The sequence below is a fragment of the Pinus tabuliformis genome, chromosome 4_2 (genome assembly GCF_031772625.1).
Source record: "Pinus tabuliformis cultivar Carrire ecotype Pingquan chromosome 4_2, CPIR1, whole genome shotgun sequence".
NCBI classification, from domain to species: Eukaryota; Viridiplantae; Streptophyta; class Pinopsida; order Pinales; family Pinaceae; genus Pinus; species Pinus tabuliformis.
In genome coordinates, this window is record NC_142304.1 from 703097188 (window position 1) to 703122119 (window position 24932).

Consider the following 24932-nt stretch of genomic DNA (forward strand, 5'->3'; position numbering starts at 1 on the left):
ATAATATTCATACGTGTTAATTTTAAATGTAATATTATTATGGATTATATGCATATTATGAATAAGAAATAAAAATGATAAACACTAAACCACATTTTCTTTTTTTTTAAGGGTTTTATAATGTTTTAGATGACAATGTAAAGTTTTAGACACAATGTTATAGTCAAATATTTTATTACACACCTCTATAAAAGAGGAATTTTTCAATGCCTCCATATAATAAATTCACATTACAACTTATTTTTATATTTCCAATATATCATAATTATGCTTGATCATGGAAGTCATGTTCTTGATCTCATTAGAGGAGAAGAAATAGTCCTAAACCTTGAGACCTTTGTTGGAACAAGGTAATTTAATCAAAACAGTATAAAGGGCATGGAAAGAATACTTGCTTTATAGGCCTCTAGGAACACAAATATAACATGCATGCACACCCTCCTTATTATATAGGTTAAATCATGTCTGTCATTTTAGTTTATGGTATTGTTGCCCCGCACCAAAAAGCATTTGTTAACCAATATTGGGGCCCCATATAAGTCCAAAACTCAATTAACTTACCTGGTGTGCTTGTGGGAAATGGCATTAAGCTAAAGAGTATAGGGGCAGTCCCCTTGACTCATCCTCAGGCTTCCTCGGTGACAAGTGGCAGGTCTACTGATTCCCCTAATAAGAAAAAGGGTGGTAATCCCATTAAGCTAGGATGAATAATGATCATCCCACATAAGAAAGCATTTGTTGACCAATATTGGGGCCATGGCAAGGTTCCAAACTTGGTTTACTTACCTACCATGCTCGTGGGAGGTTGCATTAGGCTCAAGAGTATAAGGGGCAGTTCCTTTGGCTGAGCTTGAGGCCTCTTCAATGAAAGGTGGTAGGTTTATCCTAATCTATATATATATATGTATATGTATATGTATATGTATATGTATATGTATATATATATATATATATATATATACATATATACATATATACATATACATATATACATATACATATATACATATATACATATACATATACATATACATATACATATACATACATATATATATATATATATATATATATATATATATATGTATGTATATGTATATGTATATGTATATGTATATATGTATATATGTATATCTATATATGTATATATGTATATATATACAAAGTGATAACTAATTCCTACACAAATATTTATAGTCGATGAGGATGACTATCATTGGATGAGGATGCCCTAGTTAATTCTTAAGTTGACCACCCTTATGATGGTGACTATCACTGAATGTAGGTGGTAGGTGACTATCACTGAATGCACGTGGTAGTCGATTTCTGCACTTTTCACAATTGATGCAGGATAGAATCATTGGATATGGTTAGTTATACTCAATTCATATGTCATGATTCAGTGAGGTTGGTGGACAATTCTTGGGTTTTGTACTTTTATTGAGGATGACAACTAGATGAGGGTAGTAGTCAATTCCTACACTAACTATCATTAATGAGAGTGGCTATTACAAGATGAGATTGTTATTCAATTCCCAAGCTAATTAACTCTCACAAGGGTGTTTTCTTTTGAATGAGCATATTAGTCAAAGTCTTGCACTTTTTTTTTTAATAAACACACAAAGAACTATATTTCTATGAAGAAAATATACTTACTTTTATTAATCTAAAAATATGATATACAATTGTTAACATTAAACCTAAATAGATAATTACAACTATGACCTACATCTAGAGATGAATATCTTTCTTATTTCCTTTTCCCTTAAATTATTCTAACTATCTAACAACCAATTACTATTTTATTGATTGTGACATGTCTATTATTATTAAATGCTTCCTACATAGCATGTTTCATCTTTTACTAAGTATTATTAAAAAAATGATTGTAATTTAAATTAAGATAAAAAATATTAAAATCTTAAATACAATTTTCTAAATTAATTAATATAATAAAAATGACTTTTAAAAACATAATACTTTATTAATTAAACAATTTTATTTGATTTTAAATCAACAATTTTAATTAACAATATTTTTGAAAAGTATAATAAATTATTTTTTAAAACTAATTAGTTTTATTTACATTAAAAGTGGTATTGGGCGCCTTTAATAAGAATTAACTTAAAATGGGTACCTTTTCAAAAACAATATTTTTAAAGATTATAATAAGCTAACCATTAAAACTAATTAATTTTATTTAAAAGAAAACGATTCATTAGGAGAAACAAGGCATTGGGTACCTTTTATAAGACTTAACTGAAAATGCAGCCCCTTTAATTGTGAAAACCTTTTTTTCCCTTTTTACATGTTTTTTAAATGTAAAACTCACATTTTCTATCAAACTCATCAAACTTATTCTCAAAAGCCAATCGTATCTACAGAGTTAACCTTCAATTACCAATGTATTGAAGGATATATACACTTAAATAAATATATATCAAATAGAGAAAATTAATAAATTAAAATAAATTATATAATTTTATTTTAATATATATAGACTAATGAGGTTGTAATATTTGATTTAATCAAATATATAAATAAATTTAGCGTGAATTTATTTCTAAAAATATTTATTAAATTTTAAATCAAATGGATATATATTTTTGTAAATGACTATATATATAATATTGAAAGGATATATTTGATTAGTTAAATATAATCAATACATTTTAAAATGTTTATATGGTTGATTTATAAATTATATATATATATATATATATATATATATATATTATAATATGCAACTATGTACGTTTGTTATAGAAATTTTAATATGTTAATTTGTTTTTTTTTCTTTTTTCTTGCCGAGAAATTGTGTATTTTGATTGAAATAAAGAAATAGGTAGAAGTTTCATTCATCATCACACACATAATTAAACAATAAAATAAAAATAATTTTTTAAAAAAAGAAAAAAAAAAATTTAAATTATATTTTCTTCTTATTTCTGGTAAATTTCTTTAAATTTCAATAAATGTATAGTAAAATTCCATACATAATACATTGTATATAGAGTTAAAAATATAATAAAAAACCATTTTTATTCATTTATTTATAGAAGCAAATTTAATTTATGGAAAGAAAATGATATTTTTCATTAGAATTTGATGATACAATTTCAAATAAAATTATGATTTTTTGTTATTTAAAATATATTTTTGAATGCATAAATGGATTCAACACCTTGAAAAACCCCTAAAACACTCAAATTTTATAAAGTAAACTCAAGTCTCCAAAAATCTTTGCAAGATTGGTTAAAATTAACCAACAAAAATACCTTGAAAAAAACCCATTTTATCTATTAATTTTTTTTTTAAATGTATATTTGAAATCATCATTTAAAAATTTATTTATTTAAAAAAATTACATTTATTATTTATAAAAATAATATTATTATTTTAAAATTATAAAAATATTGATATTTATTTAATATATATATATATATATATATATATATTTGAGGTATTAATTCATGATATACTTTAAAGTTGTGCAGCAAGATATATGACGTTTTAAAATGACTGCATGATAATAGACGGTCAAAAATCCCATAAAGTTCCATCACTGTAAAAGTCAATCCTTACCCTCAGACAATAGAATTTATTAGATTGCTGGTGCAAGGTCATTTGCAGATTCGAAAAGATTTACAGAGGTAAATTTATGGCTGTGTGTGTGGCTTTATGGTACATCAAAGTTCGAATGAATGACTATCGTAGGGTTTACGGTGCTTTTAACCTTTTGTGTTAACTTCATAATTGAATCGTTTGGGTACAATTTAAGAATTGCTTGACACTTTCTTGCTCATATGAGTGTTCAATAGTTCTTGATTCCATTGTCCGTTCGACCAGTAGTCATCCCGTGGCGCTACAGAGGCTGTGGCGACGCTACAAAGGCGTCATGCAGAGGCTGCATAACATGGGGGTGGAGGTAGAGAGAATGTTGGACGAAACTTAAAATTAAGGTTTGTTCTATATTACTTTTCTCACTACCATTTTAAGTTTTGTCTAATATTTTCTTCTACCCTCACATTTCTACCCTCACATTCATGTTAATATATAAAGGTGGGGTTGGAGGAAAATATTTGATAAAACTTAAAATATGATGGTGGGGATGCAATAAAATTTGGACAAAATTTGATTTATAGGAGAGTTAGGGAGGAGGGAAATATTGGAAAAATACTTAAAATATGAAGGTGAGGGTAGGGAGAAATATTGGACAAAAATTAAAATGAAGTTCGAGTGGGACAAGATATTGGACAAAACTTGATTTTAAGTCTTGTCTTATATCTCCCTGCACCCCCAACGCGATAACCCCCACCCTCATATTAACGATGGTGGAGGTGTGGGGAGATATTGGACAAACTTAAAATTATGTTTTTTCCGATATCTCCCTACATACCCACCCTCATATTAAAATGAGGGTGAGGGTGGAGGTGGAGGAAGATATTAGATAAAACTTATAAACTTAATTTATATGAAGGTTAGAATAGGGGGAGATATTAGACAAACCTAAAAAATGAGGGTGAGGGTGGCGAGGGGACAAATATTGGACAAAACAAAATTTTAAGTTTTTTCTAATATCTCTCTCCACATCCACCCTCATATTTATGAGGGTGGACATGTGAGAATATATTGGACAAAACTTAATATTAAGTTTTGTCTAATATCTATGCTCACCCACATCCTCATATTAAAGCAGGTGTGGGGATTGGTAGAGATATTGGATGAACTTAATTTTAAGTTTTGTCCAATGTTTTTTCTCGTTGTAGATATCACTCTTCCTACTATTCACAAGAATAAATGAAGGACTACATAGTCAACATAGTCAAGATAACCAATACAAAGGCTGCTCCCAATGGATCATCATGTCACAATGAGACTTGAACCTAGGTGGGGAGGTTATCATTAAACCCTCCAAACCACCTAGGATACACTCAATTGACAAGTTTTATCCAATATATTCCCTCACACCCACTTAATTTTAAATTGCCTTCAATATATCTTCCCACACCCACCCTCACAACCCTCATGCTCGTATTTATCAAAGTGGGGTTCTTAGGAGATAATTTTAAGTTTCGTCCAATATCTCCTGCCACCCCCACCTTCATAAATGTAAGTTTTGTCGAATATCTCATCACACCCAACCCTCATATTTATGAAGGTGGGGGGAGATATTGGACAACTTAAAATTAAGTTTTTTCAAATGCACCCCCCTGATGAGCCTCATCATTGGGTAACTATATGGACCATTAATACACCTCCTAACTTATTCAAATCAACTCTTCTCATAATTTATTACATATTTTTATTATATTTTGCTTAATGAGATGATTTAAAGTGAGATATTATGCCTAATGGACTAATATGCATTGATTGCAGGATTTTGAGAGAAAATCATGGAAACTTTAGCTAATTAAGGGCTGAAACTTGAATGAGACAGGGAGGAGAGATTGTAGGAGGTAGATCCTCCTCATTTACTCCTCACTCATTCGAATATTCCTCCATCAATCACACTAGCTCGGAGTACAAGCAACCAAGTCATGGAGATCAAAAGGCAGCTGAGCAAGTGACAGTTAAAGAGTCAGTTTATCTCGAGTTTGGGAGTTGAGCCTCCCTAGACTTAAGGAAGTTGTTTGAGACTTCAGTTATATAAATAAAGAGGCCTAGAGCCTCATTAGGATTTGAATTTTTTGCTGTAAAAACACTAGTCATTTTCGAGTTCAAGACTTGTGGAAGACATTGTTATGTAATTTTTTGATTTGATAATGAGAATGAGCATTTCCTTGATCCAGCACTGAGTTGACTCAGAGGGATGAAGCTCTTGGGTTAGGGCCCAACCCTAGCAGCAAAGGCTCCTCTTCTTGTATTTGTATGTTTAGTTGATTTCATAGTTGAATTGTCTTTAGCATTATTTCATTGCAAGTAGTTGTGGATTTAATTAGTTTGCTTCCATTTGTGCCTTACTTCAGCAGTAGCTTAGAAGAGATAAAGGAATATCAAAAAGATTTCAGTAGGTGGATTTGGCCTCACTCCTCCCTTCAGGGATCATGGTTTGAGGAAAGAACTCCTATGCAGCCCCAAAAAGACAGAATTCTAGTTTCTCATGGAATTTAGGGTTTTCTGTTACTTAGGCCAACATTTGATTAGTTTGCAAGAATAGGATTTAGTTATCATTTATTCCATCTTCAGTCTCACATTAGATCTCATCAATGTTTCATATTATTTTGCAAGTTCTTCCCATGCATGAAATAGGCAGTTAGCTCATGAAATTCTGTTTTCCTTAGTTAATTGAAATCCTACTTGTTTACATGATTTATGGATAAATGTCAATGTTTGATGCAGTGCGAGAGTTTCAACAGTACATAGAGATGTCATGATCAGCAACCCCATCCCAACTTCATCCATCCATGGTATCACTTACTTTCACTAAAGCCCTCACCAATTTCATCATTTCACAAGAGTACTTCTCAAAGCTTGTTGAGCAAATCCAGCCACCTCACAACTCTGATTTTGAGCTTTGAAGGAGTCCTAGGCACTCCCTTGCCTCATTTTATCCACCATCCACCTTCCCTAAGCCTTCCATCACCTTCACCATCCCTCTTTTTTCTCTTCGCTGTATCTTGTAGGAATACAAGGGATCCTGTAGGAATTCATGACATCTTGTAGAACGCATTAGGACATCCTGTAGGTTGACCTGTAGTGGCCTGTTTTGAGTTCGAATTGTGGAAAAAGCCCCTAGGAAGTTAGAAAAGGACCCCTACTTGTCTCCAAATCTTTCTGACCATTCAACATCATCCCTAAGCCACCTCTCACATCACCAAAAGAAGTTATCTTTCACACTTTCACACACTAAAAAAAAAGACAAAAAGAAAAGCATAGTTATTTTATTCATTTACATGCACAGTAGTAGAATGTTTGATGTTTTAATTTGCATGCCTAGGACAGTAGGATTGCATACATGTTAATTTAGCATTATTTTGAAGCAAAGCCTCTTAGCAGTTAGTTAGAAGAATGGTGTGTTTAAGCATTTGATTTCAGTCTTTTTCCTTACTGCAGTAGACAAGATTGCTTTTAGTGTAGATTTCTCTTTTCCTCATTGGTAATCAAGCTTCTTTTGAATCAATAGAAGTCTGGTTTGAAAAACCTTAGTGGTCTATCGCCAACTTAGCAGTGACAAAGAGTAGGCCCATCACATTTACTTGTGTATACAACACTATCACCTCCAAGTTTGTACAAACCCCGGGTTGATAAAGTTGGTATCCCTAGGAGTTGCATCATTCTTGCTGCAATACTAGTGCTCATCACTTTTTGGCGTCGTTGCCAAGGAGGTGTTTGATTAATATGTGATTTCTGCTTTCTTTCTTCCATTTCTTATCTTTGACATTCTGCTATTCTTTTCATTTCTGCAAAAGTAATCTAGTTTGATTTCTTTTCCATTCTGCAAGTGAAATTTCATTCAAGGAGTTAGTTTTCATTCAGTCAGTTAGTTTCCATTCAGTTTGTAATTTCAATTCTGCAATTATTTTCAAAGCTTGAAAAAACACAAAACAAAACAATATCAATTCTTTCATGCCTCGTAGGAATAGGGATAACTTAGGGAAATTTCTACTAAATACCCCCACTGCTTCAAACAACCAACCTTCCCTCTTCTTCGGTGGCTGTGAATTGGAGAACCCCTTAAGTCAGCAACTAGAGATATTTGAAGAGCCTACAGGGGGAGAAGAAGAAGAAGAACCCATTCCAACTGACCTAATGGCCGAAAATAGAAATGACAGAGGAAATAGAGAAATATTTGAGGGTTCCTTTCCCATCAGATAAACTAATGGGGATACCAAGATGAAGAATATAAGCCCCTCTGCTCTTCCTCATTTCCATGGCATAACCTCAGAAGATCCAAACACTTTCTTGTTTGAGTTCTTTGTCATATGCAGAACCTATGATTACACCAATGATGAGCAAAATTTGAAACTATTCTCATCCACTCTCATGGATGCAGCTTTGCACTGGTTCATGGGTTTACCTGGGGATAGTATCACAACTTGGGCTCAGATGCAGCAAGCCTTCAACAACAAGTATTGAGACTACTACAGGTCCAAAGACACTAAAGAGGAAATTTTTAGGATGACCTTAGGGCATGATGAATCCCTAAAGGATTATGAAGAAATATTTCAGCTTAGCTACAAAAGGGCCAGGTGCACACTTGATCCTGAGTCACTGAAGCTAGTCTTGCTTAGAGGGGTAAGGGAAGATCTTCTGGATACCCTAAACCTGCTAGTAGGAGGGGACATCTACCAACTACCCTATGAAGATATCAAGATTGTCTTTAGGAACCATTATAGGGAAACTAGAAAAAAGGGTAGGGGTAGTCAACCTATGGTAAGTCCATCCTCTTCCAATACATCCATCAAAGGTGAAATTGGAAATATGTTGGAAGATTTCAAGAGTGAGATGCTGCAAACCCTTGCCCTACATATGGACACTATGCACATCAAGAGAAAGCAGGAGGAAGTAGAGAGAGCCTTAGCCATTTTCTGCCCTAGATGCACAAGGAGGCACCCTAGGAATGAATGTCCATTGAATTTGATTGAAGTTTGCTCAGTCTGTGAAGAAAACCACTCCACAGACAAGTGCCCTTCTCTACCTGGACTAAAATATGTGTATTAGGGGGCTGAAGGGGTGACTGAACAACTCTGCTACATAAATCAAAGGAGACCTCATGGGCCTCGGCCATACCAGCAAGGCATGAAAGGGTCATCCCATGCATATTACAACCCCAACCAGACCACATCCATTCCCTCTTGGGGGGCCCCTGCTCATCCTTCCTAGTCTACACCTCATCCTTGGTCCTTTGCACCTCAGTACCATTCCTAGCCAACCAACCAGTCATTTCAGCCATATACTCTGCCACAACCTCAGTGGAATGCATCGCCCCAGGGGTGGAGGCCCCCATACAACAATGCTCCAGCTTTATTGCCTTCACCACCTACTCAACCACAAATTTTACACCTTGCTCCACCTAAACAACCCCAGATGTTTGCCCAGCCAAATCCGAACCCGAACAACAGACAGGAACAACAAGTATACAATGGAGAGACATCTTATCCTACTTATGCTGTGGAGATTCAGGAAATCAACCTGAGATCTAGGAGAGTAATCCTAGACAACCAACCTCTACCTCCACCTAGGGAGAGTGAGGAAGAAAGAGAGGGAGGCATGCCTAGAGTAAATTCACCACCCTTTCGTGAGAGATTAACTCATCTAGTCTAGCCTAACCCAGAAGAGAATGAACTTCTGGGTGAATTAAAAAATGTGTGTAAAAATTCCACTTCTTCAAGACATAAAGGATGTACCTATTTACAACAAGTTGATTAAGGAGAAGTGCTTCAAACATCTAGGGAGGCGAAAAAGAGACACCCCTACCATTAATTTCATTGGACAACTGTCCAACTTAATGTTGGGGCAGGTAATTTGTTCGAAGTATTTGGACCCTGGAAGCCCTGTAGTAGATGTGCACATCAATGGCACCATTGTCCCACACACTTTGATTGATCTTGGGGCTGCCATTAATGTAATGAATAAGGACACCATGCTCAAGCTCAATCTCCAGGGTTCATTGAGAAAGACCACAACAGTCTTGCAACTTGCAGACTGTTCCACAGTGACCCCTGAGGGGATTGTGGAGGATGTGATGGTCTCCATTGAATCTTGGGAGTACCCTGCAGACTTCCTAGTTCTCCAGCCTAAGGCCAAGCTTACTGGTTACCCTCTCATTCTTGGGAGGCCCTAGTTAGCCACTGTCGATGCCTACATTAGCTGCAGGGCTGGAAATATGACTATAAAAAATGGGCATATGTCCAAGCAGTTAGTCTTATACCCTCCTGCTCAACCATCTCTATAACATGACTTACCTTTATGGCTGGAAGAGGAGGAAGAAGATGAAGTCTACTCAACCCAACTCTATACGTTAGAAATAGCTATGGGAGGAGAACCACCGGATGGAGATGATTTGATTGAACACATACTCCAAAGTCCAACTCCCAGTACATTGTCCTTAGAGGAAGTAGTAAAGGAAACCCAGAACAACCATCAGATTGATCTATGCTTAGCTGATTCAAATCCTACCCGTGTCAAAACCATAGAATTCGGCCCTGAGAGAACCTTGAAAATCAACCCATCTCTTTCTGTACACCAAGAAGAAAAGTTGTGCAACATGCTAAAGGAACATCTGGATGCCTTTGCTTGGAGTTATAAGGAAATGAAGGGAGTGCACCCCTCAGTGTGTACTCACCACATTTATATCAAAGAAGGTTGCAAACCAGTCCGACAACCCCAAAGGAGAATGAATCCAGCTCTCAAGGATATAGTCAAAGAAGAACTGCAAAAGTTGCTAGATGCAGGATTCATTTACCCTATCTCAGACAATGAGTGGATCTCTCCTTTAGTGTTGGTTCTAAAGAAAAATGGTAAGTGGAGGATTTGTGTCGATTACAAAGAGTTAAACAAAGCAACAAAGAAGGACCATTTCCCTCTACCTTTCATTGACCAAGTGCTAGATGGCCTGGCAGGGAAAAAGTTTTTCTCTTTCCTAGATGGGTTCAGCGGGTACAATCAAATCCAGATCAGCCCAGAAGACCAGGATAAAACCACCTTCACTTGTCCTTGGGGTACTTTCGCCTATAGGGTCCTTCCTTTTGGCCTATGAAATGCCCCTGCCACTTTCTAGAGGGTAGTCCTGAGTATCTTTGCCGAGCTAGTCCATGATGCAGTAGAAATTTATATGGATGATTTCACACCCTATGGATGTGATTTCCAGGAGGCTCTGTCCAACTTAGGTAAGGTGCTGAAAAAATTCATTGAAATAAACCTGTCCCTTAGTCTCGAAAAGTGTGAGTTCTAAATGACTGTAGGGACTATTCTAGGTCATTCAATATCCCAGAAAGGACTGCATATTGACCCAAATAAGATAGCCATCATCAAAAGGGTCCCACCTTCGCAAAAACAAAGAGATATCAGAAGTTTTCTAGGATTATCTAGATAGTATCAGAGGTTTATAAAAGACTTCAGCAAGTTAGCTTCTCCTTTATTTGGGTTTTTGGCCAAAGACTCTGAGTTTGTATGGTCAAAAAGCTGTCAAGAGGCCTTGGACACCCTGAAAGACAAGTTGACCATTGCACCTATTCTCCGAAGCCCAAATTGGGCCCTTCCTTTCCACATACATGCTGATGCCTCACACAAAGCCATAGGAGCAGCTCTAAGCCAGGTAGATGACAAGTTACCTTATGCCATTTACTTCATCAGTAAGAATCTGTCAAAGGCCGAACTAAAATACACAGTGATCGAAAAGGAGCTCCTAGTTGTTGTGCATTCATTGAACAAATTTAGGCATTACATTACAGGTTACTGACCATGCTGTAATTAGATATTTGATGAATAAACCTAATGTGAATGCCTGGATTATTAGATGGTTACTTTTATTACAACAGGTTGATCTAACTATTGTTGATAAGCTTGGCAAGGAGAATGTTGTTGTAGAACTTTTGTCTAGATTAACTTTGCTTGCAGGGGATGAAGGAATGGTTGATGATCAGTTACATATGAACACTTATTCGCCATTTCAGTTCTCTCTCCATGGTTTTCTGACATAGAAAACTACTTGGTGTCTGCACAGTTCCCACCGAATTTGTCCTCCAAAGAGAAAAGCAATATTGTGAGGAAGAGCGCCCCATTCACTTGGATTGGGGGCAACCTCTTCAAACTAGGCCCAGATCAAATTCTGAGAAGATGTGTTAGGGAGGAGGAAGTCTTTGACATCCTTCTGACCTGTCATGATGGGCCTTGTGGAGGTCACTTTGCAGCCAAAAGGACAACATTAAAGGTGTTACAAGCTAGTTATTGTTGGCCCACTCTTCATCCGAATGTGAGAAAGTATACTAGTCAATGTGATCAGTGCCAAACGATGGGAAAGCCTACTCCAAGGGATGAAATGTATCTGCAACCTCAAGTGACTTTCAAATCATTTGACAAGTGGGGCATGGATTTCATTGGACCTATTGACCCTCCATCCAAGAAAATGTAGTACATCATTGTGTGCACTGACTATTTCACCAAGTGGGTTGAAACCAAGGAAATCAAAGCAACAATAGAGGAGAAAGTGGCTGAGTTCTTAAGGGAAAATGTATTTTATAAGTTTGGGTACCCTAGAGCACTGGTCACTGATCAAGGTAGCCAGTTTACATTTAACTTGATTGAAGACTTGTTAAGCCAGCAAAAGATCAAGCATAGAACATCCAATCCTTATCACCCACAAGCTAATGGGCAGGTGGAGCTGACCAACTAAGCATTAGAGGGCATTCTGACCAAAGTGGTTAGTAGCAGCAGAAAATATTGGGTAGATAGATTAGTTGAGGCCACTTGGGCCTACAACAACACCTGAAAGACCACCACTGGATTCACTCGCTATAAGTTGGTCTATGGAAAGAAGGCCCTGTTGTCCATTGAAATTGAGTACAATAAATTGGGGATGGAAACCCAACTAGATCTAGATATCAACAGTGCACAAAAAGAGAGATTGCTCCAATTGAATGGGTTAGATGAGTTTAGAATACAGGCCCTCCTGCACACAGAGGTGACTCAAATTCAGAGGAAGATCTGGCATGACAAGAACATCAAGGAAAAATAATTTCAAGAAGGTGATTGGGCTTTGTTGTATGATTCCAGATACAAAGATTTTAAAGGAAAGTTAAAAACTAGATGGTTAGGGCCTTATGTCATAGAGAAATGCCATGATAATGGTTCAGTGCATATTAGAACAATTGATGCAGAGGCTATTCCTTTACTTGTTAATGGGCACAGATTGAAGGTTTACAAGAAGCCCTTGTCAAAGCAAGAATTCATTGAAGGCATCAGTAAGATAGTGTTGGTGGTGTTGCAAGTCTCAGCTTCTACCTCATCAAGTCACTGAAAAAAGAAAAAAGAAAAAAAAAAAGAGAAAAATAAGGAGACTCAGGTGAAAAACTCCATGAGACACTTGAGTTCCATTGTTGGGTTGAAAACCTCTTGAGGTGGCTCAATGGTGTCAAAAACAAAAAAAAGAAATAAAAAGATCTCTAGGTGAAAACCTCTTTTGAGGCCGCCTTGGGCAAGCAACGAGGATGAAAACCTCTTGGAGGCAGACTAGTTGATTTCAAATATATATATATATATATATATATATATATATATATATATATATAATAAAATAAGAGAAAAGAAAAATTTTAAAATTTTGTTTGCAGGTCAGCAGGAGGAGGATCAGAGCAACAAGAGAGGATCAAAAGGGACCTATCCAGTTCATGTTTTTTATTTCTCCATTCATTATCCTTCATCATTCCATCATTCCCTCCATTTTTCTACTCATTTAGCTCAGTTTGCAAGGGTTTTGTGTTTTCTACAAGATTCCCTGTAAACCTACAAGATTCCCTAAAAACCTACAGGATGATCCTGTAGGAATTACAGTGACTTGGGAATCCCAAAGGAAGTGACCCTAGAGCAAGGGGATGACCTGCTTATGTCAAAAAAAATAAAAAATCTACTTCACCATCTCATCACCATGCTTCTCTCCACCATGATCACCCCTGCATTCATCCAATAAAGTCAGTTTCAAAAAATTTATTACAGTTTTCAGAAAAAGACACAGATAAAAGAGGATGAAGACAAAGAACAAGGGGACAACACCTGAAAGCTATACCTCTCATTCATCAATCCCTAGACCCCTTCTCTACCCATTCCAACCATCCTCATGCTCCAGAAGTGAAGAATGATTAAAAAAATTTGAGGGAGAGGTAGCTACAGGACATCTTGTAGGAAATCTTGTAGTAGCCTATCCCACAAAACAAAAAATCACAGGTTGCAGTCAGCACCAACATGGAGATCCAGAGGTCAAAGAAGCTCCTCCAGAGCTTAGCAGCAACATCAGGATCATCAACATCACCATCTAGTACCTTCACATCAAAGAAAAACATCAGAGGACAATAAAAAAAGAGAGAGGAGAAACACATGCAACAAATACACAACAAGGACTTCACTCTTCAAACAAACAGCATCAAGGCATCATTACCACAGGTATGTATCTCGCTTCCACTCTCTCGTTAGCATGATATGATCAAACATGTAAAAGTTGTGAAAGAGTTGGTTTTATAAGCAAAAGGTGGCCAATTAACTTGGCCACCTTCACTCAGTCAACGAGGAGAAGACAATTAGTCCTTACACACATGGCAACAGTCAAGTCAAGGAAAAGGAGAGATGAGGTTGAAAGTGGTTAAGCTACGGATGCCCGAAGTGGGAGTTGATTATGAGGTAAGGAGAATGATGATGTGGTAGTGGGACCAACAGTCCAAAAATGGATACTCGTACTTCAGCTGCCAGCACAACATCCCACTCAAATCACCCATACGAGGAAATAAAACATTGATTCTCATGCATAGAGGCATTTGCATTCTCGAGGCTACACACTAGCAAAGTTGCTCTCGACCCTAAAGCAGTCTATAGGAAAGGCAGTGATCATTTTTTCTAGCGCAGGAGAACCTATAGGATCCTACATGATCCTATAGGATACAGAACAACACCTACAGGATTGGCAGTGAGCAGTTTTAAAAGGGAAAAATAGAGGTTGGCTTCATCAGATAGTGATAAGGAGGTAGGAGCTTAACTTTCCCAGAATTTCCAAGTAAAAAAAATATAGGAACGCCTTATATTTTGTTGAAAAAGATTGTAGCCTAGGGGAATTGTATACACAGAATTTTCATTTAAAAATCCTCATCCATTAGATTTTGTATTAGACATATACAACCCTCCATCCATCAGAGAAAAATGATAGGGGGATTTAATAAGAGGGAACCCATTGACACAGTGAGGATTCATCAACACCCTCCTATACTAGAGATATTCACAAGGCACAATTGGTTGGGCTTCTTTGAAAAATTGAGGGGATATGATGATGAAGTGGCCAGAGACTTTGCTCTCTCCCTCATTACACTCACTAGGACCCATGCCATTATTGTGGTGAAAGGCCTCTCTATAGAACTCACCCATGAAATCATAGGCAAAATCTCCACCCTTCCTTTAGGGCCGCCTTGGAGAAAGGAGGATAAGGGAAATATCCAAATTGCAAAGAAGAAATTATTTTTAGAAGGAGAGGAGGCCATGGAAGACAAAAATGGAGTCAGAAGAGCAAGCCTACCATATCCTTGGAATGAAATTAGCTACCACCTTATTAAGTATATATCATGTGAAGGTAGGTACAGTGTGGTATATGGATACCACTTTAGGCTTCTCCAAGAGTTGAGGTTTGGAGCAGACACACCTCCTCAAAACAGACTCAGCATACCCTACTTCCTTCTTCAATCAGTGATAGATATGAGCATTAAGGTGTAGGAAGGAAACCATCAACAGCTAGCCCATCATGGGTTAATTAGACTTATCATAGAAGATGCCCTCCAAAATCTAAGACTCCCTATCACATGGGCAACTTTCAGAGACATGCAGACAGGGGAAGACATAAAAGCCTTTGAGTATGAAAAAATCTCCATTGTTAGTGAAAGGGATGAAGAAGAAACAGAGAGGGATGAAGAGGAAATAGAGGAGGAAGAAGAGGAAGAAAAGGAGAAGGAAAGTGGTGAAGAGACAGAAGAAGATGCAAAGGAGGAAATTGATGAACAGAGTGAGGAACTAGAGGGAGAAGAAGAGGAGAAAGACAAGAGTGAAAAGGAAAATGGAAAAGGGGAGACAAAAGACAAGGAAGAATAGAGGTCTACAATGCAAGGCAAAGAAGGGGAGGAACCACCCAGGGTATCTCTAGAACCCGTTGAGAAGGAGGCAGCAGCTGCCCTCACTGCCCTTAGTACCCCTATCAAGAAAAAAGGAAAAGACAGAGACAAACTCCATTGTACTTTAGGACAAGAAAAAGTACAAGAATAAGGCAAGGAAAACCTCAAACTCCCACCAAGGTTCCCATTGTCATTGAAGACTCTCCAAAACAATAGGAAAAGGTAACTCCTCTCATGAAAAATAAAGGAGAAGGATCATCAGGACAAGCCTCTCCTAAGTCTCCTATCACTTATGTTAGGAGGCCTGTCACTAGATCTGCCTCATCCAAAGGAAAAGGCCTCCTACAGGAGACACAGAAGGACCTATAGGAAGTAGAGGCAATCCTATAGGAAACTCTGCTAAACCTACAGGAAACTTAGAAATTGGACAAAGAAGGGAGTATGCAGCAAGAAACAAAGAAGGAGCATTCAGAGCTGAGGGAACCTAGTCCTCAACCTAACCTTGACTCCTACTACATATTTATTGAAAGGGGTAGGGTCATTCCCCATAAATTTTCCATCCCCTTATTCTTTGAGCTTGATAAAGAAAGGGCAAGAACACATAGGTGGATGCAAATTGCCAAATTTAAAGGAGTGGAGGACATAGGTCACATGGAGGAAAAAGTTAAAGAGATGGGCAAAGAACTGAGTAGCATGTGTTATGCTATTGACCTGCGAGAAGATGCCAGGATACCAAATATCCAAAGAAATACAACCCAAAACATAGAAAAAAATGATAAATAAAAACATATATTTTATTATTCAGAGATGAAAGCAATGTTCACTTGCCTCTTCGAGGGGGCAACCTCCAATAGAGTAGTGCTCGATTACAGAATAGGACATGATGCTCCTCAATGGGGAGTCTCTATCCTTTATATAGGATTCATACATGCAATACCATGGGTCAGTACCATGGTTCTATTAATACCATCTATCTAATACCATGGCCCATTTGCAACTAATTGTGGTCCCTTTCTGTAAATGCAGGTCAACCACTTACAATTATTAATATGGGATTTGTTGACTCTTTAAATAACTATAACTATGACTTGACCCTATTACATAAATAAGGGGGTTAGGGTTGGAACCTAACATGCCCTCCCCCATAAAAACAGCCTTATCCTCAAGGTTGAAGCTGCGGAAACTACTGAAGAATAGTGGTTGGTTCCCAGGTTGCATCTTCTGAAGAGGTGTATTTCCACTTGATGAGAAATTCCTTGATCGTGTGGCCACGCAAGTACCATTCTCGCGTGTCAAGAACCTATTTAGGTTGGAGCCAGAGTGAACCTTATTCATCCAATTCCAGTAGACTGGTTTGAATTATGCAATTGTTCCCTACCACTTTCTTGAGGCATGAAACATGGAAGAAGGGATGGATTTTTGCAGTGGGTGGTAAGGCTAGCTTGTAGGCTACTTCTCCAATGCGCTAAAGTATTTGATACGGTTCATAGAATTTTGGAAATAATTTCTGACGACCCTTGTCTTTGAGTGATGTTTGCTTGTATGGTTGCAGCCTCAAGAATACCTGACCCCCTTCTTGAAATGTGCGCTCTAAACAATATTGGTCTGCCTGTTGCTTCATGCGATTATGAGATTATTGGAGATTATCTTTGAGGTGGGTGAGCATGGTGCATGGTTCTGTAGGAGTTGATCCACTGCTTGTACCTTAGAGCATCCAGGGATATAAGAAGTAGGTGAAGGGGGGAGTTGACCATAAACTGCTTCATATGGAGTCATCTTGGTGGCGGCATGATAGTTAGTATTATACCACCATTCAGCGAGAGGTAACCACTGTACCCATAGATGTTGCTTTTCTAAAGTGAAACACCTGAGGTAGGTCTCCAAACATTTGTTGACTGCTTCAGTTTGTCCATCAGTTTGGGGATGATAGGAAGTACTGAGTTGGAGTTGGGTGCCTTGTAGCTTGAAAAGTTCCTGCCAAAAGTTACTGGTGAATATCAGGTCACGATCAGACACAATGGAAGTGGGCATGCCATGTAATTTGAAGATCTGGTCCATGAAAGATTGAGCCACCAAAGTGGGTGTAAAAGGGTGGGGTAGGGCACAAAAATGAGCATACTTAGAAAGTCTGTCCACAACCACCATGATGACTGACTTGTTGCCTGACTTCGGAAGACCAGTAATGAAATCCATAGAAACATCCATCCAGATTGAGGCAGGTATGGGCAATGGTTGTAAAGTGCCTGGGGACTTGACTGTTTCTCCTTTGTGGCGCTGACACACATCACATTCCGCTACAAAAGTAAGAATGTCCTTTTTCATGCCTGTCCAAAAGAAGGAACGACGAGTGCGAGCATAAGTCTTCTGAAAGCCTGAATGGCCTACAGTGGGAGATGAGTGCAACTCTGCCAAAATGCACCTTTTGAGGGTGGATGTCGGTGATATCACTACTTTTTCCTTGTAGCGAAGAATCTCATCCTTCCAAGAGTAGCCCGCTGTGGAATTTGGATCTGCTTGCAAGTTATGAATGAGTTGGGAGAGCGAAGGATGTGAAAACCATTCCTTGCGAGCTTCTTCAATCCACTCTGGAATGGGAAGAGAGATTGCTAGCAGGGTGTTGTCCTCCTCAAATTGGCGTGATAAAGCATCTGCTACGACATTTTTACACCCTTTCTTGTAAATTATCTCATAATCATATCCCAACATTTTGGCTAGCCATTTATTTTTCTATGGCGAGGATAGGCGTTGCTCCAAAAAATATTTAAGGCTTTGATGGTCTGTGCGGATTTGGAACTGCCGCCCCAATAAGTATGGTCGCCAGGTATCCACTGCATGTAAGATGGCCATCATCTCCTTCTCATAGGTAGATTGTCCCAGATGTTTCCCACTTAGTTGTTGGCTAGTGAAGGCCAAGGGTCGACCTTCCTGCATTAAGACAACCCCAATACCCGTACCTAAAGCATCACATTCAATCACAAAAGATTTGGTGAAGTCGGGTAGTGCCAATACGGGAGTGGAACACATGGCATGTTTGAGAGCTATAAACACCTGTTGTGCTTCATCATTCCAGAGGAATGAATTTTTCTTGAGAAGGTGAGTGAGGGGTCTAGCAATGCAACCATAATTGTGGACAAATTTGCGATAGTAGCTGGTGAGACCCAAGAATCCTCTCAAACTCTTCAAGGTATTTGGTTGGGGCCAATCTTGCATTGCTTGGATCTTTTTGGGATCCACCCTGACACCTTCACACCCCACAATGTGGCCCAAATACTCGACTTCTTTCATGCCAAAAGAGCACTTGGACAATTTGACAAATAATTTATGCTTCCCGAGCAGTTGCAAGAGCAGGTCTACATGCTGAAGATGTTTTTCCCAGGTGAGGTTGTAGATGAGAATGTCATCAAAGAAAACAAGGACAAATTTTCTGAGATATGGTTTGAGCAGGTGATTCATGAGGCTTTGAAAAGTGGATGGGGCATTACAGAGACCAAATGGCATGACTAGGAATTCATAATGGCCTTCATGAGTTTGGAAAGTAGTCTTCGGAATGTCTACTTCTTTCATGCGAATTTGGTGATAGCCCGAGTGAAGGTCTAGCTTAGTAAAGAATTGAGCCCCATTCAGTTCATCCAGCAAATCATCAACAACCGGGATGGGGAATTTATCTTTGACTGTCAGCTTGTTGAGGGCCCTAAAGTCTGGACACATACGCCATTCCCCATCTTTCTTGAGCACCATGACCATAGGCGATGAATAAGGACTAATGCTAGGACGAATGACACCGACTTCCATGAGTTCCTTGATGATTTTTTCAATTTCATTCTTTTGGGCGAAAGGGTATCTATATGGGCGCACATTTGGTGGTTGTGCCCCTAGGACCAAAGTAATGCTATGATCATGTTCCCCTCTCGATGGTGGAAGCTCATGAGGTTTGTCAAAGACCTGCAGATGGCTGTTTAAGACCTATTGCATCTCAGGATGAATATGAAGAGTAGGGGGCTCGAAGGCCTAAATGGCATTAAATTGGGCAATAACTCCATGGTGGCCCTTTTTTAACAACTTTTCCATCCGATGCGAGTTGATGATAGAAGGAGTACCTGCTTGGAGTCCGCGAAGGGTATGCGTGTGGTCATTCTGCTTAAAGCTCATATATAACTCCTGGAAATCCATTGTGATTGGGCTGAGTGTGCGGAGCCATTCAACACCCAAGACAATGTCACACCCACCCATATTGATGGCAAACATGTGGGTCTTTAGGTGGTAATCTCCCATCTGAAGTTTGGTATTTTCATAGCGGCCGTCACATTTCATTGTCCCCCCATCAACAATTTGTACCTAGAAATTAGAGACTGCTCTGACAAAACAAAACACAGCTTCTGTGACTCTCTGATGGATAAAGTTATGCATGTTGCCACTATCAATCAAGACTACTACAGGGCGATGTTTAATAAAACCTATGATTTTGAGAGTTTGGGGGGAAGAAATGCCTGCCAAAGCATGGATCAAGATAACTGTTTCTTCTGGTGTAGCTGGGAGCTCATTGTCGTACTGGTTGTCCTCATCTTCCTCCTCTGGTCCATCAAAGGGTGGGGTTTCCTCAGATGAACTGTGATCAATAGCATCAATTTGAAAAAAATTTGGTTCCTTGCCTTTATGCCCCGGGGAGTATTTGTCATCACAGTAGTAACACAATCCTTGCTTTCTTCATTCCGCCATTTCTACTAGTGACACCTTTTGAACCTTAAGTGTTTGGGTAGTTCTCGGAGCTTGGGTGTGGCATCCCTTGGCTATGAAATTTGGATGAGGTGACTGGGCCGCTAACACGCGTTCCACTTCGTGAGCCGTTGTGCAAGCTTCCAGCCATGTGGGTGGGTGGTGCATCCAGACGTGAGCTTGGATGGCGTCTTTGAGACCACTGATAAAACATTCCAAGTAGAATTCATCTGCCAGACCTCCTGTGCAGAAGGCTAATTTCTCAAAGGCTATAATATAGTCGTGTACTATGCCTGTCTGTCTGAGCTTAGTAAGACGACCCAAAAAATTGGATTCACGTTCAAAGCATTCACAAAGGGATTTTGAGAATGCCTGCCAAGTAATTGGCCTTGCATAGCATTTTTGATGCCACTACCACCATTTCCATCTTTCTTGGTCCAAGTAAAGGCCTCCCATACATAGCTTAGTCTCATCATCTCTGATGTGATTTAGTGTGAAATATTGGTCCATTTGTGATAGCCATATTTCCGGATTAGAGCCATCAAATTTGTACATGTCCAGCTTGGGTGGTCGAGGGTGGGAATGTTGGTGGTTTCCATGGAAGTGAAGAGAATGGCTAGATTCTCCTTCATGGTCTTCATTAAAAGCATATGCCTCTAATTGTGCTGCCAACTTGCCCTTTGTGACTGTGTCGTTCAATGTCTGGATCTGCCTCGCTAATTCCTCCAACCTGTTTTCAAGGGATTCCATCTTCTCATTGGCCATAGCTTGAGCTCTGGTTTCTACCATACACAAATTTGGTCATCACTGTGAAAAAATTTGGGACCGCCCAAAAATTGAAGCTGACAAGTGAATGGTACCACCTCGCTCAGTCTATCATCCTAATTCTTATGGTCTAAGTCTCTTATAAGCATCCCAGGAGGGCCTCAAACTCGTTTTTTTTTTTTTTTTAATACTCCGAAAATAGTTTTACTCCCCGCTTATCAATACTGCAGTAGCCAATTCCCAGAAAAGTTAATCCTGCCTAATGTCTTGCAAGAATCACCCCAAGCTATAGGAGCCACAAGCCTCCCTGTACAAATGGTTAGATCTATCTGTGAAACCCTTAATTGCAGAGTGTGAGTAGGAATGCGGCAACGACCGAACCCCCGTTGCTAGATCTGAATGGTATTCTGGTGGATTTGATTGTTGCGGCGGCACAAAACCCAATCTACTAGATCTTATCTGGCAAAGAAGATGATGAGCGATCTTCAGATGGATAAGGGAACTATGGTCTCAAGGAGTGTTGAGTGCTACAGATCGCAATATACATAAGGGTCCAACAGTAGTACTCGACCCAATCTTTCAGGGTACTAACTAAGGAGGATCAACTGTACCCTTAGCCATACTACCTGACTACCCTATCGTACGCGCGAGTAATCTCCCCGAGTGTTGTTCTCGGTGTACTGTAGTAGCAAGACAGCGGATGGTTTATCTACGATGAGGTTTCAGGTGAGCCTAGGGGGCTTCCGATATACCGAGAGGGTACATGAAAGATAGTCCATGCACGGTTCTGCCTAATGCACTACTACTCAAAGTGGTACCCACAAGGGTTATAAGTGAATCCAACAAGTGTGACCACCTCTTGTATTTCCTGCGTGCATGCCTTCCCAAATCCGCAGGTTTATGTGCTCAATGACAGATCCCGTGGTTTAAAGACGCTAGAACACGTCTCTAGCCAAAAAAAATTCCGCTACAAATGGAGATACCACTGGCCATGGAAAGTGCTCTGATACCACTTGTTATGCTCTTGACCTGCAAGAAGATGCCAAGATACCAAATATGCGAATAAATACAACCCAGAACACAGAACAAAATGAGAAATAACAACATGTATTTTATTATTCAGAGATGAAAGCAATGTTCACTTACCTCTTCGAGGGGGCAACCTCCAATAGAGCAGTGCTCGATTACAGAATAATACATGACGATCCTCAATGGGGAGTCTTTATCCTTTATATAGGATTCATACATGCAATACCATGGGTCTGTACCATGGTTCTATTAATACCATCTATCTAATACCATGGCCCATTTGCAATTAACTGTGGTCCCTTTCTTTAAATGCCTGTACTGCTTACAATTATTAATATGGGCTTTATTGACTCTTTAACTAAATATAACTATGACTCGACCCTATTACATAAATAAGGGGGTTAGGGTTGGACCCTAACAGCCTGAGGGACAGAGAGGCAATGATGAAAGCTCATTTGGAGGTAGAAAATGCATGGTTAAGGGGACAACTACAAGAGAGAGAGAATCAATTGGCATCCATGGCCAGTCTATCCTTAGAGGAAATCTAGTGCAGGATGCCAGCTAAGTCCTATGCATTGTATCTTAAGGAATAATGGCTACAGTTCCAAATCAAGACTTTAGCACAGAGAGGCACTATGCCATTCTAGGATTATAGACAATTCATTGATCTCTGTGATCAAAGCACATTGGAGGATAAAGCTAAAATGTCTGAGTTTTACCTCCACAACTTGGCCTTGACTGATCTGAATGTGTGGGACCCAAATTCAAAACTGGGAGACTTATAGTTGATGGATTTGGCATTATGGATGAATCATGAGGAAGCAAGGGATGCAAAAATGAAGAAAGTAATGTCAAGGGAAGAAACAAAACCCCTCATGATAAGAGTTGAGCAATCAAATCCAATGGCTGTCATCAACACACATAACTTTATTGCAAATGACCCTCAACTTGCACTTAGGTACCTTGTTGCCCAAGAGAAAGCAATCACACACTTTGAGGACATGTTTAGGTTGTTAGGAGATGACAACATGCAAGCTTTCCAAAGGAGATGGAACACTTTGCCCTACAACTTGAAAATTAGAGAGTACCATTCTCCTCAAAGAATGAGAGAAGCACTGAACAAGACACCCATGTACAAGCAATCTCTCCAAAGACTCAAAGTCAATTGGATTGGCTTGAGACTTAGTCCACCACTGCTCTTAGGAATGTTGGAAGGAAGGAAGGAAGAGGAAGAAAGAAAGCAGTGGGAGGAGATAGAGAGGAAGGCAGGATTCTATGCACAGGAAGAGGAAACTACAGCAAAAGCATGGGATGTCAGGGAGGCCACTAGAGAAATGAAAGACATGGATATAGATTGAGTTTCTCATAGGATGAACAACACTTTCTGTAGGGGTGATGATGAGCCTCATCATTGGGTAACTATATGGACCATTAATACACCTCCTAGCTTATTCAAATCAACTCTTCTCATAATTTATTACATATTTTGATTGTATTTTGCTTAATGAGATGAGTCAAAGTGAGATATTATGCCTAGTGGACTAATGTGCATTGATTGCAGGTTTTTGAGAGAAAATCTGGAACCTTTGGCTAATTAAGGGCTGAAACTCGAATGAGACAAGGAGGAGATATTGTAGGAGGTATATCCTCTTCATCTACTCCTCATCATTCGAATATTCCTCCATCAATCACACTAGCTCAGAGTACAACCAGCCAAGTCATAGAGATCAAAAGGCAGCCAAGCAAGTGACAATTAAAGAGTCAGTTTATCTCGAGTTTGGGAGTTGAGACTCCCTAGATTTAAGGAAGTCATTGGAGACTTCAGTTGTATAAATAAAGAGGCCTAGAGTCTCATTAGGATTCGAATTTTTGCTGTAAAAACACTAGTCATTTTCGAGTTCAAGACTTGTGGAAGACATTGTTATGTAATTTTCTGATTTGATAATGAGAAGGAGCATTTCCTTGATCCAACACTCAGTTGTCTTAGAGAGCTGAAGCTCTTGGGTTAGGGCCCAACCCTAGAAGCAAAGGCTCCTCTTCTTGTATTTGTATGTTTAGTTGATTTCATAGTTGAATTGTCTGTAAAATTATTTCATTACAAGTAGTTGTGGATTTAATTAGTTTTCTTCCATTTGTGCCTTACTTTAGTAGTAGCTTAGAAGAGATAAAGGAATATCAAAAATATTTCAGTAGGTGGATTTGACCTCACTCCTCCCTTCAGGGATCATGGTTTGAGGAAAGAACTCTTATGTAGCCCCAAAAATACATAATTCTAGTTTCTCATGGAATTTAGGGTTTTCTATTACTTAGGCCAACATTTGATTAGTTTGCAAGCATAGGATTTAATTATCATTTCTTCCATCTTTAGTCTCACATTAGATCTCATCAATGTTTCATATTATTCTGCAAGTTCATTCCATGCATGAAATAGGCAGCTAGCTCATGAAATTTTGCTTTCCTTAGTTAATTGAAATCCTTCTTGTTTACATGATTTATGGATAAATGTCAATGTTTGATGCATTGCAAGAGTTTCAGAAGTACATAGAGATGTCATGATCAACAACCTCATCCCAAATTCATCCATCCATGGTCATCACTTTCTTTCACTAAAACCCTCACCAA